General features: G+C 43.3%; 1 long non-coding RNA gene across 1 annotated transcript; it reads right to left on the bottom strand.

Moving 5' to 3' along the window:
- Positions 1 to 14692: 14692 nt before the first annotated feature.
- On the bottom strand, positions 14693 to 18424 carry LOC133230656 (uncharacterized). Its single transcript, XR_009730934.1, has 3 exons — positions 18232 to 18424; positions 17982 to 18092; positions 14693 to 15174 (listed from the first exon to the last, which is right to left on the bottom strand). It is a non-coding gene; the product is annotated as an uncharacterized LOC133230656 (long non-coding RNA).
- Positions 18425 to 20236: the final 1812 nt, after the last annotated feature.

Here is a 20236-nt window from a genome sequence, read left to right as displayed (position 1 = left end):
GGAGAAACCCCATGCCCAAGGCCAGGGGCGGCACTGGGAGAAGCTACCCCATGCCCGAGGTCAGGGGCGGCGGCCGGGAGGAGCAACCCCATGTCCAAGGAGTGGTGGTTGCACGGGCACAGGAGGGCCTAAGGAGCTATTCCATGTTCAAGGTCAGGATGGGCGCTGGTGAGGAGATACCACTCTTCCAAGGTAAGGAGCACCGGCTGCGCTTTGCTGGAGCAGCCGTGAAGAGATACCCCACGTCCAAGGTAAGAGAAACCCAAGTAAGACGGTAGGTGTTGCAAGAGGGCATCAGAGGGCAGACACAGAGAAACCATACTCACAGAAACTAGTCAATCTAATCACACTAGGACCACAGCCTCGTCTAACTCAATGAAACTAAGCCATGCCCGTGAGGCCACCCAAGACAGGCGGGTCATGGTGGAGAGGTCTGACAGAATGTGGCCCACTGGAGAAGGGAATGGCAAACCAGTATTCTTGCCTTGAGAACCCCATGAACAGTATGAAAAGGCAAAATGATAGGATACTGAAAGAGAAACTCCCCAGGTCAGTAGGTGCCCAATATGCTACTGGATATCAGTGGAGAAATAACTCCAGAAAGAATGAAGGGATGGAGCCAAAGCAGAAACAATACCCAGTTGTGGATGTGACTGGTGATAGAAGCAAGGTCCGATGCTGTAAAGAGCAATATTGCATAGGGACCTGGAATGTCAGGACCATGAATCAAGGCAAATTGGAAGTGGTCAAACAAGAGATGGCAAGAGTGAATGTCGACATTCTAGGAATCAGCGAACTAAATTGGACTGGAATGGGTGAATTTAACTCAGATAACCATTATATCTACTGCTACAGGCAGGAATCACTCAGAAGAAATGGAGTAGCCATCATGGTCAACAAAAGAGTCCGAAATGCAGTACTTGGATACAATCTCAAAAACGACAGAATGATCTCTGTTTGTTTTCAAGGCAAACCATTCAGTATCACAGTAATCCAAGTCTATGCCCTAACTAGTAACGCTGAAGAAGCTGAAGTTGAACGGTTCTAAGAAAACCTACAAGACCTTTTAGAACTAACATGCAAAAAAGATGTCCTTTTCATTATAGGGGACTGGAATGCGAAAGTAGGAAGTCAAGAAACACCTGAAGTAACAGGCAAATTTGGCCTTGGAATACGGAATGAAGCAGGGCAAAGACTGATAGAGTTTTGCCAAGAAAATGCACTGGTCATAACAAACACCCTCTTCCAACAACACAAGAGAAGACTCTATACATGGACATCACCAGACGGTCAACACCGAAATCAGATTGATTGTATTCTTTGCAGCCAAAAATGGAGAAGCTCTATACAGTCAACAAAAACAAGACCAGGAGCTGACTGTGGCTCAGATCATGAATTCCTTATTCCCAAATTCAGACTGAAATTGAAGAAAGTAGGGAAAACCACTAGACCATTCAGGTATGACCTAAATCAAATCCCTTATGATTATACAGTGGAAGTGAGAAATAGATTTAAGGGACTACATCTGATAGATAGACTGCCTGATGAACTATGGACTGAGGTTCGTGACATTGTTCAGGAGACAGGGATCAAGACCATCCCCATGGAAAAGAAATGTAAAGAAGAAAGATGGCCATCTGGGGAGGCCTTACAAATAGCTGTGAAAAGAAGAGAAATGAAAAGCAAAGGAGAAAAGGAAAGATATAAGCATCTGAATGCAGAGTTCCAAAGAATAGCAAGAAGAAATAAGAAAGCCTTCCTCGGCGATCAATGGAAAGAAATAGAGGAAAACAATAGAATGGGAAAGACTAGAGATCTCTTCAAGAAAATTAGAGATACCAAGGGAACATTTCATACAAGGATGGGCTTGATAAAGGACAGAAATGGTATGGACCTAACAGAACCAGAAGTTATTAAGAAGAGGTGACAAGAATATACAGGAGAACTGTACAAAAAAGATCTTTATGACCAAGATAATCACCATGGTGTGATCACTGACCTAGAGCCAGACATCCTGGAATGTGAAGTCAAGTGGGCCTTAGGAAGCATCACTACGAACAAAGCTAGTGGAGGTGATGGAATTCCAGTTGAGCTCTTTCAAATCCTGAAAGATGATGCTGTGAAAGTGCTGCACTCAATATGCCAGCAAATTTGGAAAACTCAGCAGTGGCCACAGGACTGGAAAAGGTCAGTTTTCATTCCAATCCCAAAGAAAGGCAATGCCAAAGAATGCTCAAACTACCGCACAATTGCACTCATCTCACACACTAATAAAGTAATGCTCAAAATTCTCCAAGCCAGGTTTCAGCAATGCTTGAACCATGAACTTCCAGATGTTCAAGCTGGTTTTAGACAAGGCAGAGGAACCAGAGATCAAATTGCCAACATCCGCTGGATCACGGAAAAAGCAAGAGAGTTCCAGAAAAACATCTATTTCTGCTTATTGACTATGCAAAAGCCTCTGACTGTGTGGATCACAATAAACTGTGGAAAATTCTGAAAGAGATGGGAATACCAGACCACCTGACCTTCCTCTTAAGAAATCTGTATGCAGGTCAGGAAGCAACAGTTAGAACTGGACATGGAACAACAGACTGGTTCCAAATAGGAAAAGGAGTACATCAAGGCTGTATATTGTCACCCTGCTTATTTAACTTCTATGCAGAGTACATCATGAGAAACACTGGAGTGGAAGAAACACAAGCTGGAATCAAGATTGCCGGGAGAAATATCAATAACCTCAGATATGCAGATGACACTACCTTTATGGCAGAAAGTGAAGAGGAACTAAAAAGCCTCTTGATGAAAGTGAAAGTGGAGAGTGAAAAAGTTGGCTTAAAGCTCAACATTCAGAAAACGAAGATCATGGCATCTGGTCCCATCACTTCATGGGAAATAAATGGGGAAACAGTGGAAACAGTGTCAGACTTTATTTTCCTGGGCTCCAAAATCACTGAAGATGGTGACTGCAGCCATGAAATTAAAAGACGCTTACTCCTTGGAAGGAAAGTTATGTCCAACCTAGATAGCATATTCAAAAGCAGAGACATTACTTTGCCAACAAAGGTCCGTCTAGTCAAGGCTATGGTTTTTCCTGTGGTCATGTATGGATGTGAGAGTTGGAATGTGAAGAAGGCTGAGCACCGAAGAATTGATGCTTTTGAACTGTGGTGTTGGAGAAGACTCTTGAGAGTCCCTTGGACTGCAAGGAGATCCAACCAGTCCATTCTGAAGGAGATCAGCCCTGGGATTTCTTTGGAAGGAATGATGCTAAAGCTGAAACTCCAGTAGTTTGGCCACCTCATGCGAAGAGTTGACTCATTGGAAAAGACTCTGATGCTGGGAGGGATTGGGGGCAGGAGGAGAAGGGGATGACAGAGGATGAGATGGCTGGATGGCATCACTGACTCGATGGACGTGAGTCTGAGTGAACTCCGTGAGTTGGTGATGGACATGGAGGCCTGGCGTGCTGCAATTCATGGGGTCGCAAGGAGTCGGACACGACTGAGCAACTGAACTGAACTGTTAATTTGTGATGTTGAGTATCTTTCCGGGTCCCTGTTTATCTTCTACACTGTGAGTACAACTTACCTCTTGCAATTAGCTTTTTGAAGGTCTGCCCTGTTTTGAATTCTTTTCCAGTGATTTACCCCAGGGCATTTCTTTTTTTTTTTTTTTTTGATATTTTAATTGTATTTTATTTTTAAACTTTACATAATTGTATTAGTTTTGCCAAATATCAAAATGAATCCATCACAGGTATACATGTGCTCCCCATCCTGAACCAACAACAGCTTGAAAGCCGGGGCTGATGGCTATTGACAAGCCTGCCCTTAAGAAATGCCCTAGGCACCCCCAGGGCATTTCTTAAGGGCAGGCTTGTGAATAGCCATCAGCCCCGGCTTTAAGCAGTTGTTGTGGGAAATGGCCACAAGGTGGCAGCATTTCTTCATGCCCAACGCTGGGTACCTGGGCAACCAGAGCCTTGGGGAAGTCCTATTTCTGGGTTGTCAGTGAGAGTGGCTATGCTTAAGACTTGTGTCTCCTTACTTCCTCCCCCTTACCCTCCATTCCCAAGACAGATCCCGATTGCAACACCAGTCTGCAGAAGGGGGTGTCATCCACAGGTGGGGTGACGCTAAGGAAGGAAGCTGGAGGTGGGAACCCCAACCCCATCACCAGGAGATGCAGAGCCCAGGGGACTATGCAAAGTTCTTCCAATCCAGAGGCTCCACCATCCTTTGGGGGCACTACAGTTGGTTCTGCTGCAGGAGGACCCACCTGATACTGGAGACTGTGGACTCATACAGAGGGGAAAAGGAAGTTCATGTCTGTCGCGGTGGGGGGCTCATTGCCTGGCACACCCTCCCCATACACTCAGCCCCACAACAGTCCAGTCTGGGGACCCAAGCCTACTCAGGCTCCAGGATGTGACATCAGCCCAGGTCCCAAGGCCTGAGCAGAATAGAGTCTTCAGTTCTTTTTTAAATTATTTTTGTCTTTCTATTTTTGCCACTTATTTTGAATTGGAATATATAGATAATTTACACTGGTGGGTGTTTTTTTTTTAGGTGTACAGCAACTTGAATAATTCACACGTGACTTATATGTTCTTTTTCAGCTTCGTTCCCCACGTAGGTCATTACAGAATGTTGAGTAGGGTTCCGTGTGCTTTGCAGTGGGTCCTTGTGGGTTATTTTATAAACACTAGTGTATCTGTTATTCTCATGTTACTAATTTCTCCCTGCCCCCAAACTTTCATTTTTTAGTAACCATAAGGACTGTTTCTAAGTCTGGGAGGCTGTTTCTGTTTTGTCAAGAAGTTTATTGTATCCATGTTTAGATTCCATCTAGAAGTAATATCTTAGGATATTTGTCTTTCACTTACTTATGATCATCTGTGGGTCCATTTAAGCTGCTGCCAATGGCCTTATTTCCTTCGGATTTTTTTTTCCTTCGGTTTTTTTGATGGCTGAGTGTATTCCAGTATATAGATGGACCAGTTACCCTTTATTTCTCTATTGATGGATATTTTGCTGGATGGTCTGTCTTGGAGGTTGTCAATAGTGCTGCCTTGAAAATAGAGGTTCAGGTATCATTTTAAATTATGATTTTCTCTGGATTTAAGACAAGGAGTGGGCTTGCCAGATCAGGTGGTAAGTCTGTATTTGATGTTTTAAGGAATCTCCACACTGTTCTCCTTCGTGGCTGCACCCACCCATATACATCTCTGAAACAGTATAGGAGGATTCCCTATTCCCCTTGCCCTCAGCTGCACTTAATTTTTTATAGATCTTTTGAAGATTAAGTGCTTCCCTGGTGGCTCAGATGGTAAAGCATTTGCTTGCAAGGCGGGAGACCTGGGTTCAGTCCCTAGGTTGGGAACGTCCCTTGGAGAAGGAAATGGCAACCCACTCTAGTATTCTTGCCTAGAGCATTCCCATGGACAGAGGAGCCTGGCAGGCTACAGTCTATGGGGTTGCAAAGACTCAAACACTACTGAGTGATTAACACTTTCAACTTTTCGCAGATGGTCATTCTGAGGGGGGTAAGTAGACACTTCATTGCAGTTTTGAGTGGCATTTCACTAACAGTGATCCTGAGCATCTTTTCATGTGCTTATGTCCATCTGCATGCTTTCTTTGGACAAATGTCCATTTAAATCTTTGGCTCGTATTCTATTGGGTTGATTGTTATATATATATGTATATGTATTGAGCTGTATGAACTGTTTGCGTGTTTCGGAGATGAACTCCTTGTTTTTAAATTTGGTGGCAAACATTTCCTCCCCCCATTTTGAGGTTTGTCTTCTTTCCTTCAGGGTTTTCCGTGCTGTTGAAAAGCTTTTGAGGTTAATGAGGTCCCTTTTGTTGAGTTTTGCTTTCATTTTCCCTCTTGTAAGAGTTGATTCAAAAAGAACTTGCTGCGATTTATGTCAAAGCATGTTCTGCGTATATTTTCCTCCAGAGGTTTGGCGTAGTCCCTCCATTTAGCTCTTTAATTGATTTGGAGTTTCTTTTTCCGCAAGTGGTTAGGGACAGATGTCAATTCTTTCACTTTTTTCTGTTTAAGGAACCTCCACCCTCTCCTCCACCCTGGCTGTTAACAACATGCATTGGCAGCATCAGTGTAGGAGTGTTCCCTTTTCTCCACAACCTCTCTAGAATGTATTGTTTGTAGACTTTTTGACAAAGGCCATTCTGACAGGTATGAGCTGATACCTCGTTGTAGTTTGATTTGCATTTTTATAAGATTCATGATGTTGAAAGTTTTTCATGTGATTAAAAAGAAACAACACTGTGAGCAAAAATGATCTCTCGAGATTGTCTTCTTGACCATCTGCCCTCATCTGAAATCTTTTTCCAGAACCTCCCCAAGGACATTTGTTAAGGATAGGTGTTTTTTCCCACATCCCCTCAGGCTTGGTGACTGACTTTTAAGTACCCATTAGCACAGAGGTTTCCATTGTTGTTACCAAAAGCGGCCACAAGGCGGCAGCATTTCTTCATGCTCCACACTGGGGGTTTTTTGGGGGTTTTTTGTTTTTTGTTTTTTTTCCCTGGCTAATTTTAATTTTCTATTGGGCTTCCCTGGTGGCTCAGAAAGTAATGAATCTGCCTGCAATCCAGGAGACCCGAGTTCAATCCCTGGGTCAGGAAGATCCCTGGAGAAGAGAATGGCAACCCCCTTCAGTATTCTTGCCTGGAGAATTCCATGGACAGAGGAGCTTGGCGGGCGACAGTCCGTGGGATCCCAAAGAGTCAGACACGGCTGAACAACTAACACTTTCAGTTTTTACTTTCTATTGGAGTAGAGTTGATTTCTGTTGTTGTGTTGTTTTAGGTTTACAGGAACTTGATTCAGTCATACACAGACATATATCGATTCTATTAAGGGGGCTTTCCCCAAATAGGTTCTTGCAGTGTGCTCCGCAGACTTGCTTGTGCGAACAGCCGGTCGTTTAGGATTATATCTGGTAGTAAGTAGTGTGTATATGTCAGTCCTAAGCTCTCAATGTTCCCCTTCCCCTACCTTTAAAAAAAAAAAATCATAAGTTGGTTTTCTAAGTCTGTGAGTCTGTTTATAAATTAGTTCATGTGTGTGAATTTATAGATTGTACCCATCAGTGATATATTTCTTTCCCTCTCGGACTGACTTCACTCAGTATGATAAACCTCAGTCCCTTCATGCTCCTGACAATAGCATTTTTTCATTCTTTGGGATAGCCGAGTGTATTCCAGAGTCTCTTCATTTCTCTATTGATGGATACTCTGGTTGATGCTCTGTCTTGGATATCGTCAACAGTGCTACCCTGAAAATTGGGGTGCACAAATCATTTTAAATGATTTAAAAATCATTTTATGATTTTCTCCAGATCTAAGGCAAGGGGCGGGCTTGCCTTATCATGTGTTAAGTCTGTATTTAGTGTTTTAAGGAATCTCCATGGTTTTCCTTCATGGCTGCACCCACCCATGTACACCCCCACCCTACAGAGTGGGAGGATGCTCTGTTCCCCTTGCCAGATGCTCCTCAGCAGCATTTAATTCTTCGTAGATCTTTTGGAAGACGGCCATCCTGAGCCGTGTGAGCTGATACCTAACTGCAGTTTTGATTGGCATTTTTCTAACAGTGATCCCGGGCATCTTTTCAGGTGCTTTATGGCCATCTAGATAACTTTTTGAACAAATGTTCATTTGGATCTTTGGCCTGTTTTTTTTTTTTTTTAATTGAATTGATTGTTTTCTTGATATTGAGCTGCTGTTTGCATGTTTTGGAGGTGAATTCCATTTTTAAATTCAGTTGCAAACTTTTTTCCCCCCTTTGTTTAGTATTTTCCTTGCTGGGCCAAAGGTTTTGAGGTTAATGAGGTCCCTTTTATTGAGTTAAAAAAATTTTTTTCCATTATTCTGAGAATTGATGCAAAAAGAACTTGCTGCAATTTATGTCAAGGCATGTTCTGCCTGTATTTTCCTCAAGAGGTTTAGGGTAATCATCCCCCCATTTAGCTCTTTAATTAATTTGGAGTTTCTTTTTCTGCATGGGCTTTGAGAGTGTTGTAATTTCACTCACTTTTCTCTTGTTTAAGGAACCTTCTCCCTGTTCTCCATTCTGGCTGTTAACAATTTACATTCCCAGCATCTGTATCAAAAAGTTAGCTCTTCTTCAAACCCTCTCCACTATTGTTTGCAGACTTTTTCAAAAGGGCCCGTCTGACAGGTTTGAGAAGATTCCTCGGTGCAGTTTGGGTCGGCATTTCTTTAACAGGGATCCTGAGCCCCTTTTCACATGCTCTCTGGCCATCTGGATGCCTTCTTGGAGGAGTGTCCATTTAGGCCCATTTTTCTATTGGGTTGTTTGGATTTTTGATGTAGAGCTACATGAGCTGTTTGCATGTGTTGGAGATGAATTCCTTGTGGCTATCCTCATTTGGAAACCGTTACTTTTCCCAATCTGAAGATGGACTTTTTCTGTTATTTAGGATTTCCCTTGCTGTGCAAACCCTTAAGGTCGATGAGGTCCCTTGTGTTCACTTCCATTTTATGTCTCATTACTCTCAAAGGTGGATCCAGCAATAACTGGCTGTGATTTATGTCAAAATGCGTTCTGCATGTATTTTTCTCAAGAGGTAGAGAGTAATCACCCCTCCAATGAGATCGTCAATCCATCTGGAATTCCTTTTTCTTTATGAGGTTAGGCAGAGTGGTAACGTCATTCTCTTTTCACTATTTAAGGAACTTCCACGCTATCCTGCGTACTGACCGTTAACAATTGAACAATGCCAGCATCAGTACAGGAGGGGTCCCTTTTCTCCGTTTATTGTTTGTAGACTTTTTGACAATGGCCATTCTTACCGGTGTGAGCTGATATGTGATTGTAGTTTTGACTTTCATTACTGCAAGATTTCATGATTCTGAAATCCTTTAAAAAAAACAAAAACAAAAAACGGTATGAGTAAAACTGAACTCCCGAGTTTGGCTTTTGACAGTCTGCTCTGTTTTGACTTCTTTTCCAGGACATTTGTTGAGGACACGTGTCTTTTCCTTGCATTCCCGCAGGGCTGGTGAAGAGTAAGTGCTCATGTGAAAGAAAGGAAAGAGAAGTCGCTCAGTCGTGTCCGACTCACTGCGACCCCGTGGACTGTAGCCTACCAGGCTTTTCCGTCCATGGGATTCTCCAAGCAAGAATACTGGAGTGGGCTGCCATTTCCTTCTCCAGGGGATCTTCCAGACCTAGGGATCGAATCCGGGTCTCCCGCAATGGAGGCAGACGCTTTAACCTCTGAGCCACCAGGGAATAGGCACATAGGCACATGAGCAGGTAGGCACAGCCTTTTCTGTTGTTCTTACCAAAAATGGCCACAAGGCGGTAGCATTTCTCATGCGCCACACTTTTGCTGGGGGATCATGGTAACAACTTTAATCGGTGTCGAGTTGCTTACTGTTGTTTATCTGTTTAAACTTTACAGGAATTTGATTCAGCTCTACATAGACGTATATCGATTCTTTGCTTTTAAGGGGACTTTTTCCAGTAAGTCTTTCAGTGTATTCCGTAGACTTCCTTGTGCTCTTCAGGAGGCCCTTTTGGATTATCTATCTGACAATAAGTAGTGTGTTAATGTGTTAATCCCAACCTCTTAATGTCCCACTTCCCCTATGTATTTTTTTCAGATAATCATAAGTTGGTTTTCTAAGTCTGTGAGTTTCTCTTTACAAAGTTCATTTTAATGAATTCATAGATCCCACCTGTAAGTGATATTTCCCCCCCCTCTGACTGACTTCACTGTGATGATGAATCTCTCAGTCCATCTATGCTGCTTCCAAGGTGTTTTTCCTTCTTTTTGATGACTGGGTGTATTCCAGTATCTACATGGACTAGTTACTCGTCATTTCTCTATTGACGGACTTTTTGATTGACGCCCTGCTTTGGATGTTATGGTGGCTCAGTGGTAAAGCATCCACCTGCAATGCAGGAGACTCAGGTTTGATTCCTGGGTTGGCAACATCCACTGGAGGAGGGCATGACAACACGCTCCAGTATTCTTGCCAGGAGAAGCCCATGGACAGAGGGGCCTGGTGGGTTGCAGGGGTTGCAGAAAGTCAGAAGCAACTGAGCAACTAACACTTTCACTTTTGCTGTCTTGAATATTGTCAATCGTGCTGCCCTGAATATAAGGGAACAAGTATCATCTTAAATTATGATTTTCTCCGGATCTGAGGCAAGGGGTGGGCTTGCCAGAGAGACTGGTAACTCTGCATTTAGTGATTTAAGAATCTCCATACTGTTTTCCTTTGTGACCTGACTGCCCATTGACATCCCTGCCCCCAGTGTAGAAGAATCCCCTCTTCTCAGCAACGTTTACTCTTTGTTTCTCTTTTGGAGGATGGCCATTCTGCCTGTGAGAGGGGGCTGGCGCTTGCAGCTTTGATTGGCACTCATCTGACAGTGATGCTGAGCATCTTTTATGTGCGCTATGCCCTTCTGGATGCCTTCTTAGTGAAATATTCATTTTGATCTTTGGAATCATATTCTGTTGGGTTGGTTTTTTTTTTTTTTAATTATTCTTTTCATTGAGCTTTATGAGCTGTCTGCCTGTTTTCTAGATAAATTCTGAGTTTTTATTTTTGGTTGCAAACTGCTTTTTTTCCTATGCTTCATGTTGCCTTTCTTTTTTTAGGGTTTTCCTTGTGGGGCAATAGCTTTTAGGTTACTGAGGTCCCTTTTGCTGAGTTAGGTCTTATTGTTCATTATTCTAAGAGTGGATCCAAAAACAACTTGCTGCCATTTCTGTCAAAGTGTGTTCTGCCTATATTTTCCTCAAGAGCTTTCAGAGTAATCTTCCCTTCTTTTAGTTCTTTAATCGATTTGGAGTTTCTTTTCCCATATGGGGTTAGGGAGTGTTGTAATTTCATTTGCTTTGCACTGGTTTAAGGAACCTCCATTCTCTCCTTTGAGCTGGCTGTTAGCAGTTTACATTCCCAGCATCAAGGCAGGATAGTGGCTTTTCCTCCAAAACTTCTCCACTATTTATTGTCTGTAGACTTTTTGACAAAGGCCATTCTGACAGGCTTGAGAAGACTTCTAGTTCTAGTTTTGATTGTCATTTCTCTAATACTTAGTGATGTGAGCATCTTTTCATGTACTTTATGGCCATCTGGATGCCTATTTGGGAGAAATGTCCATTTAGATCTTTGGTGCATTTTTTAATTTTTTTAATTGAACAACATGAGTTGTTTGCATGTCTGGGGGATGCATTCCTTACTTTTTCCTTGCTTGCAAACATTGGTTTTTTTTTTTTTTTTTCCTGAGGATTATCTTTGTTTTCCTTTAGGGTTTCCCTATGCACCTAACAGAAGCAGAAGACATTAAGAAGAAGTGGCAAGAATACATAGGACTGCTATATAAAAAAGATCTTCATGACCCAGATAATCACGATGGTGTGATCACTCACCTAGAGCCAGACATCCTGGAGTGGGACGTCAAGTGGGCCTTAGGAAGAAGCATCACTACAAACAAAGCTAGTGGAGGAGATGGAATTTCAGTTGAGCTTTTTCAAATCCTAAAAGATGATGCTGTGAAAGTGCTGCACTCAATAGGCCAGCAAATTTGAATAACTCAGCAATGGCCACAGGACTGGAAAAGGTCCATTTTCATTCCAATCCCAAAGAAAGGCAATGCCAAAGAATGTTCAAACTACTCCACAATTGCACTCATCTCACAGGCTAGCAAAGTCATGATCAAAATTCTCCAAGCCAGGCTTCAAGAGTACATGAACCATGAACTTCCAAATGTTCAAGCTGGATTTAGAAACGGCAGAGGAACCAGAGATCAAATTGCTAACATCCACTGGATCATCAAAAAAGCAAGAGAGTTCCAGAAAAACATCTGCTAAGTCGCCTCAGTCGTGTCCGACTCTGTGCGACCCAATGGACGGCAGCCCACCAGGCTTCCCCGTCCCTGGGATTCTCCAGGCAAGAACACTGGAGTGGGTTGCCATTTCCTTCTCCAATGCATGAAAGTGAAAAGTGAAAGTGAAGTCCCTCAGTCGTGTCCGACTCTTTGCGACCCCATGGACTGTAGCTTAACAGGCTCCTCTGTCCATGGATTTTCCAGGCAAGAGTACTGGAGTGGGGAGCCATTGCCTTCTCCTGGGAGAACATTATACAGAGCCATCAAATCCTTCAGATACTTTTAAGATCCCCTGTTAGTAGTTTAGCCAAATCTACTAAAATCACACAGCAATGAGCCCTTTACTTTTTCCTAATAGTATGATCACAAAGCACTGAAGAAAAAATTACTGTGATTGAAACAAAGCAATGCATAATGACCGAAGACAAATGTGTTCAGTTATTCTTTTAAAATCCAACAGTTGTTAATATTGTTTTAAAAACATCTTCAGGTTTTAGATTTAAATCTCTTACACAAAATTGATGATTCTATTATGTCAGAGATGGATTAGAAAAATGCAATAATTTAGTGCCTACATCCACTATGTCAAAGCCTTTGACTGTGTGGATCACAACAAACTGTGGAAAATTCTTCAAGAGATGGGAATACCACACCACCTGATCTGCTTCTTGAGAAATCTATATGGAAGTCAAGAAGCAACAGTTAGAACTGGACATGGAACGACAGGCTGGTACCAAATTCAGAAAGGAGTACGTCAAGGCTGTATATTGTCACCCTGCTTATTTAACTTAGATGCAGAGTACATCATGAGAAATGCTGAGCTAGATGAAGCACAAGCTGGAATCAAGATTTTCAGGAAAAATATCAATAACCTCAGATATGCAGATGACACCACCCTTATGGCAGAAAGCAAAGAAGAACTAAAGAGCCTCTTGATGAAAGTGAAAGATGAGGGTGAAAAAGTTGGCTTAAAACTCAACATTCAGAAAACTAAGATCGTGGCATCTGGTCCCATCACTTCATGGCAAATAGATGGTGAAACAGTGGAAACAGTGACAGACTTTATTTTCCTGGGCTCCAAAATCACTGCAGATGGTGACTGCAGCCATGAGATTAAAAAATGCTTACTCCTTGGAAGAAAAGCTATGACCAACCCAGACAGCATATTAAAAAGCAGAGACGTTACTTTGCCAACAAAGGTCCATCTAGTCAAAGGTATGGTTTTTCCAGTAGTCATGTATAGATGTGAGAGCTGGACCATATAGAAAGCTGAGCTCCGAAGAATTGATGCTTTGGAACTGTGGTATTGGAGAAGACTCTTGAGAGTCCCTTGGACTGCAAGGAGATCCAACCAGTCCATCCTTAAGGAAATCAGTCCTGAATACTCATTGGAAGGACTGATAGTAATGCCAAAACTCCAATACTTTGGCCATCTGATGTGAAGAACTGACTCACTTGAAAAGACCCTGATGCTGGGCAAGATTGAAGGCAGAAGAAGGGGACAACAGAGGATAAGATGGTTGGATGGCATCCACGGACGTGAGTGTGAGCAAGCTCTGGGAGTTGGTCATGAACAGGGAAGCCTGGCATGCTGCAGTCCATGGGGTTGCAAAGAGACAGACATGACTTAGTGACTGAACTGAACTGATTGAATACACTGCTGCTGCTGCTAAGTCGCTTCAGTCATGTCTGACTCTGTGCAACCCCATAGATGGCAGCCCACCAGGCTCCCCTGTCCCTGGGATTCTCCAGGCAAGAACACTGGAGTGGGTTGCCATTTCCTTCTCCAATGTATGAAAGTGAAAAGTGAAAGTGAATTCGCTCAGTCGTGTCCGACTTAGCGACCCCATGGACTGCAGCCTACCAGGCTCCTCTGTCCATGGATTTTCCAGGCAAGAGTACTGGAGTGGGGTGCCATTGCCTTCTCCAATTGAATACACTGAAAGAACCCATATGGGAAAAGACCTCCTCCCTCCAAAATAGATATATGTTCATGTATACCAAAACCAGGTTCCTGTACCTAAAACAAACACAACATCGGAAATCAACTCTACTTCAATAGAAAATAAACTCTAAACCAAAACAAAAACCACAGCTGGAGCAGGGAGAAATGCTGCCCCTTCTGGCCACTTTAGTATCAGCCACTGAAAAAACCTCTGCTCTTGGGACACTTATCCACCTGCTACCTGGGAAACCTGGGTTGGGAAGATCCCCTGAAGAAGGGGACAGCTACCCACTCCAGTATTCTGGCCTGGAGAAGTCCATGGACTGTATAGTCCATGGGGTCGCAAAGAGTCAGACACGACTGAGCGACTTTCACTTTCACTTGGACACTTGTTTTCACCAGGCCTGCGAGAATGTAAGGGAAAAAACACCTGTCCTCAACAAATGTCCTCAAGCAGGTCCTGGAAAAAGAATTCAAAAGAGGGCAGACGACAAGAGGGCAATCTCCACAGGTCAGTTTTACACTGTTCTGTTGTTATTTTATTTTAAATCATATGAAAAGCCTCCACACACTAAAATCTTACAGAAATGCAAATCAAAACTACAATGAGGAATCACCTCACACTGCTCAAAATGACCTTTGTCAAAAAGTCCACAAACAATAAAGGCTGGTAGGTTTTGGAGAAAAGGGAATTCTCTTGCACTGATGTTGTCAATGTAAATTGTTAAAAGTCCATACAGAGGAGAGGGTGGAGCCTCCTTAAACAAGAGAACAGTGAATGAAATTACGATACTCCCTATCCCCCTACAGAAAAAAATAACTTCAAAATGACTAAAGAGCTAAATGGAGGGACAATTACTCTAAACCTCTTGAGGGATTTATAGGGAAAACACACTTTGACATAAACGGCAGCAAGCCCTTTTGGATCCATTGCAGGAAGGGGGACCCCTCCCAGGGCCCAAAACTGGGCTCTTGTCAAACACTCGGAAATGAATTGTCTGAGGAGACACATGCGCTGACAAAGCAAGAGATTTTCTTGGGAAAGGGCACCCGGCTGGAGAGCAGGAGGGTAAGGGAACCCAGGAGAGCAGCTCTGTCACATGGCTTGTGGTGTTATGGTGATGGGATTAGTTTCCGGGTTGTCTTTAGCCAATCATTCTGACCCAGAGTCCTTCCTGGTGGTGCACGCCTTGTTCAGCCAAGATGGATGCCAGGGAGAAGGATTCTGGGATGTGGTCAGATATGTGGTGTCTCCTTTTGACCTTTCCCGAATTCTTCTGGTTGGTGGTGGCTTATAAGTTCCATGTTCTTACCAGGACCTCCTGTCGGAAAACAATTCATGCAAATAGTTACTATGGTGCCTGGCCAGGGTGGGTGGTTTCAGTCAGCATGCTTCTCCTAACAGATCCACTTTTAAATAATGAAAAATTAAACAAAACTCAACAAAAGAGCCTCTAACCTCAAAAGCTTTTGCATTGCAAGGGAAACCGTAAACCAAACTTAAAAAAACTTGGGAATGAGGGGGAAAAAAATGTTTGCAACTGAATTTAGAAACAAGAAATTTCTCTCCAAAACATGCAATCAGCTCATGCAGCTCAATACCAAAAAAACAACCAACCCAGCAGAAAAATGGGGCAAAGATCTAAATGGACGTTTGTCCAAAGAAGGCATCCAGGTGGCCATAAAGCACCAAAAAAGATGCTCAGCATCACTAGTTACTGGAGAAATGCAAATCAAAATGGCAACAAGGTATCACCTCACACCCCTCAGAATGTCCATCTTCTCAAAGATCTACAAAGATTAAATGTTGCTGAAGGCGAGGGGAACGGAATCCTACACTTTGGGCCGGGAAGTAAATGGGTGGTGTGCAGCCATGAAGTAAAACAGTATGGGGGTTCGTTTAAATATTAACTATAGAGTTACCACATGATCTGGCAAGCCCACTTCTTGCCTTAGATCCGGAAGGAAGATTAATTTTAAATGACACGTGCATCCCTCTTTTCAGGGCAGCCCTACTGACAATATCAAAGACACAGCATCAACCAAAATGTCCATCCATAGAGAAATGAAGAGTAACTACTCCTCTGTACACTGGAATACACTCAGCCCTCAAAAAGAACAAAAATACGCCATTGGCCGCAGCGTGGATGGATCAAGAGATTTATCATATCGGGTGAAGTCTGTCAGAGAGGGAAAGAGAAATGTCTTCTCACTTACAGGTGGAATCTGTCATTTCATTCAAACGAACTAATTTATAAACAGAAACAAACTCACAGGCTTAGAAAACCCACTTATAGTTATTTTTTATTTTTTAAAAAGGTAGGGGAAGGGAGACATTAAGAGGTTGGGATTAACATACACATAGTACTGGGAGGCCTGGCGTGCTGCGATTCATGGGGTCGCAAAGAGTCGGACACAACTGAGCGACTGAACTGAACTGAGTACTTATCAACTAGAGAATCCAAAAGGACCTAGTGACTAGCACACAGAAGTCTACTGAACACATGGAAGGAACCGATATGGGAAAAGAATCTGAAAAATAAAACAGATAAACGTTCACGTATAACTAAACCAAATTCCTGTATACGTATAACAAACACAACGTTGGAAATCAGCTCTTCTCCAATAGAAAATAAACGCTAAATTACAAAAGAAAAACAGTGGAGCATTAAGAAGTGCTGCCGCCTTGTGGCCACTGTTGGTAACAACAACTGAAAAACCTGTTCTCATGGGCACTTAACATTCACCACGTCTGTGGGGCTGTCAGTAAAATACACCAGCCCTCAACAAATGTCCCTGGGTTGGTAACGGAGAAAGAACTCAAAACAGAGCAGACTGTCAAGAGGACGATCTCGGGAGGTCAGTTTGACTCTCACTGTTTTCTAAAAAATCACATGGACATATTTCAACATTGTGAAATCTTAAGAGAAATGCAAATCAAAACTACAATGAGGTATCACCTCACACAGGTTAGAATGGACATCGGCAAAAGGTCTAAAACCAATAAATGCTGGGGACGTTGTGGAGAGAAGGGAACCCTCCTACAGTGGTGCTGGCAATGTCGATTGTTAACAGCCAGCACACAGAACAGCCGGGAGGTTCCTCAAGTAAAAAGTGAATGAAATTAAGACACTCCAGAGAGAAAAAGAAACTCCACATTGATTAAAGAGCTGAATAGACGGCCAGTAATCCAAATCTCTTGAGGAAAATATAGGTGTAATATGCTTGGACAGAAATCACAACTGTTTTTGGTCTACCTCTTAGAGTAATGGAAAACTAAACTAAACAAATGGGGCTTCGTTGACTTTAAAAGCATTTGCTCAGCAAGGGGAGCCATAAACAGGAAAAAAAAAAGAAAAAAGAAAAGAAAGCCCTCAGAATGGTAAAAATTAAGTGAATTTACTTGTTGAATATTAAGTGCCCATCAGCACGGTTTTTCAAGTTGTTGTTATGAATGCACTTGAATCATCCAGAAACATCCCCCTCCCCAGTCCCTGGAAAAATTGCCTTCCACAAATCCAGTCCCCAAAATGCTGGAGACTGCTGCTCTATAGCATAACAATAAGAATATATCTAACAGAACTGACCACTACAGTAAAAACTGACTACATATTAAACTTGTTTTTTAAGTTTTCAAAAACAGCAAGATCTTTCTTATATAGAGCTCCAACATAAATACAAATTAGAATACAAAACACTTTTCAACATGAACTAATTAGGTTTTTTGGGGGAAAAGTCCACAAAGAAAACAGCACTTTACTGTTACTTATTTCTAGACAAATTCAGGTTCTGTGGGTATTATTTTAGCCCTGTATTACATGCTTTGTCTCTATTTACTGACAATGAGAAGTTTGGAGGGTTTTCCCCTAATATTTAAAATAAATAGCATTTTCTGTAAAGGAAAATTAACAAGTTAACTTGTTAACAAATTAACTTTATATATAACAAGCTAACTTTATTCTTCAAGGAACTATAATAAGAGAAGAAATGAGCCTGAAGTTAGCAGAAGGAAAGGAATACTAAAAATCAGAGCAGAAGTGAATGAAATAAAGACCAGAGAACTAATAAAACAGATCAGTGAAACCAAGAGTTTTTTTTCTCTTTCAGAAGAAAATGTTTCATTACTTACCACTGGTAGGGACATGGAGGAGGGCAACCTTCCGTCAGGCACCTAAGACTTTCAGCACCTCACTTCCATCCTGTCTTCTGTTCCTCTCTAGATCCAGCTGAATTAATTGCCCTCGAAAAAGCAAGAAACACATTTTGGTTTCATCCCAGCAATTCACGTTCTCCCTCCTCCTGGAACCCCCTCCCACCACTTCACTCTCCTCGCTCCTTCTCCCACTCCAGCCCAGCGGGCTTCACTTGCCCAGACACACCTGCTGGTCACCCTCAATCAGCATGACCAAGCTGCCCTGTTAGTCTCAAAACAAAATTCATACTTTGTTTTGTTTTTTACTCCTTTCTCCCCTGTCTTCCTAATACGCTGAGAGCCACGTGAGGACGAACACTGCTCTCCTTACCCACTCACAGATGCTCTGCCCTCTGTGTCTGCACATAGGGGGCCCCCCTCCTTCTCTTCCCCAGCATCTCCCACAACAGAGGAAATACAGACGTTCATTCATTCTGAGTTCTCCTCTGAATTATAATTACCTGCAAATTCCCAGGGACTCCAGAAAGCTAGGTTTTATATGGTACCTTCAATAAATCCCATAAAACCTTTTATGTTAGCAAAAAAAAAATTGCACTTGAATTTTTGCTCAGTAAAGCCCCACTGGAAACCCCACGCTCTGCTCCCCATCATCCCTCCATCCAGCCGGAGCCGAGGTGTGGTCAGCGGGGCAGGGTCAGCACGTTTCCTGCCCAATGTCAGTGCACAAACGCAGCTCCAATGTTCTCTCCTGTTGGAGACCCCCTCTGTTTTTTGCTCAGCAGTGGAGCATTAAGAAGCACTCACCTGACTCTGGCTCTTTGCTCCAGAGTTCTGTGCAGGTAAGAGTTACTCAGGATGGACCAGGGGCTCCTGAGTCTGTAGTTACAGGGACTGGGTCCTGAGATGCGCTCTGCCCACAGAGACACCATTACCACACCAGCTGCAGCATCAGAGACAACAGCAGCATCTGCACAGAGCATCTGCTGCATCTCCAATGAGAAGCGAATGTTTTCCTAGGCACAGTCCTCCTCCTCCTCAGATCAGAAGAGAAAGACAGAGGGAGAGAGAGAGACAGATTGAAACACACAGAGAGAAACAGAAACAGAGAGATACAGTGAGAGACACACACAGAGAAAGAGACAGAGTCAGGCAGAGAGTGTGTGTGTGTGTTTCTTACACAAAGTAGCCTGCCAGGCTCCTCTGTCTGTGTGACCCCATCGACTGTGGCCTGTCAGGCTCCTCTGTCCATGGGATTTCCCAGGCAAGAAAACTGGAATGGGTGGCCATTTCCTCCTCTAGGGGATCTTCTCAACCCAGGGATCGAAGTGACATCGCCTGAGTTTCCTTCCATTGGCAGGGGCATTCTTTAGCACTGCACCACCTGGGAAGCCCCTGACTAAGGACAACTGCTGGCAATTATCCAGATGATTCCAATGGGGAGTGGAACAGCAGGCAGAAAGGGTTCTCAGCCTTCTCTGGGGTAAGACTCGGTTTAGAATCAACATTGAGACTAGGCATTAACGGGACACTCCGAGGTGCATCAGAAACTTCCTCTGTGGGACTTCCTTGGTGGTCCAGTGGTTGAGAATCAGTCTTGCAATGCAGGGGACATGGGTTAGATCCCTGGTCGAGGAACTAAGATCCCACACGCTGGAGCAACTAAGCTTGCGTGCTGCAACTACTGGGCCTGCGAGCTTTAGAGCCTGTGTGCCACAACTAAGTCCCACCACAGCCGAATGCATAAATAAATATTTTAAAAGAGGAACTTGCTGAGTGCTGCCCCAGGTCACATGTGTGAAGTCTTGCACCAAGGCCACAGAAGCAGAGCCCAGAACCAAGGTCACCGCCAAAGCTGACTAAGCCCCTTTGTAGCCTTGTCAAAAGGCTCTGATAATCACTAACAACCCTCCGGACTCCCAATTAAGCAAAGATGCCCACTCCAGTAAACACCCTATAGCATCCCAACCAATCACCTAATGCCAACCTTCCGGCAGGAATTTTCTTTGTCTTGATATAAAAGTTGGCTCATGAACACTCATGAACACTGTCAACTCTCCTGGTCTGTCAGGAGTTGACAGCCTGCTGCGTTCGCAGTGCCCACTCTCTCTCTGCTCTTTGTTCTTAGTAAACTCACTCCCTTCTCAAGTGCTCTGGTCTGGAAATTCTTTTCCAACCCATGCTCATACTGCCTCAACATCTGGTGGCCTGTGGGGATTGCTCTCAGGGGACCC

This window comes from Bos javanicus, chromosome 18, assembly GCF_032452875.1.
Source record: "Bos javanicus breed banteng chromosome 18, ARS-OSU_banteng_1.0, whole genome shotgun sequence".
Classification (NCBI taxonomy): Eukaryota; Metazoa; Chordata; class Mammalia; order Artiodactyla; family Bovidae; genus Bos; species Bos javanicus.
This window is presented reverse-complemented; position numbering and strand designations above follow the sequence as displayed.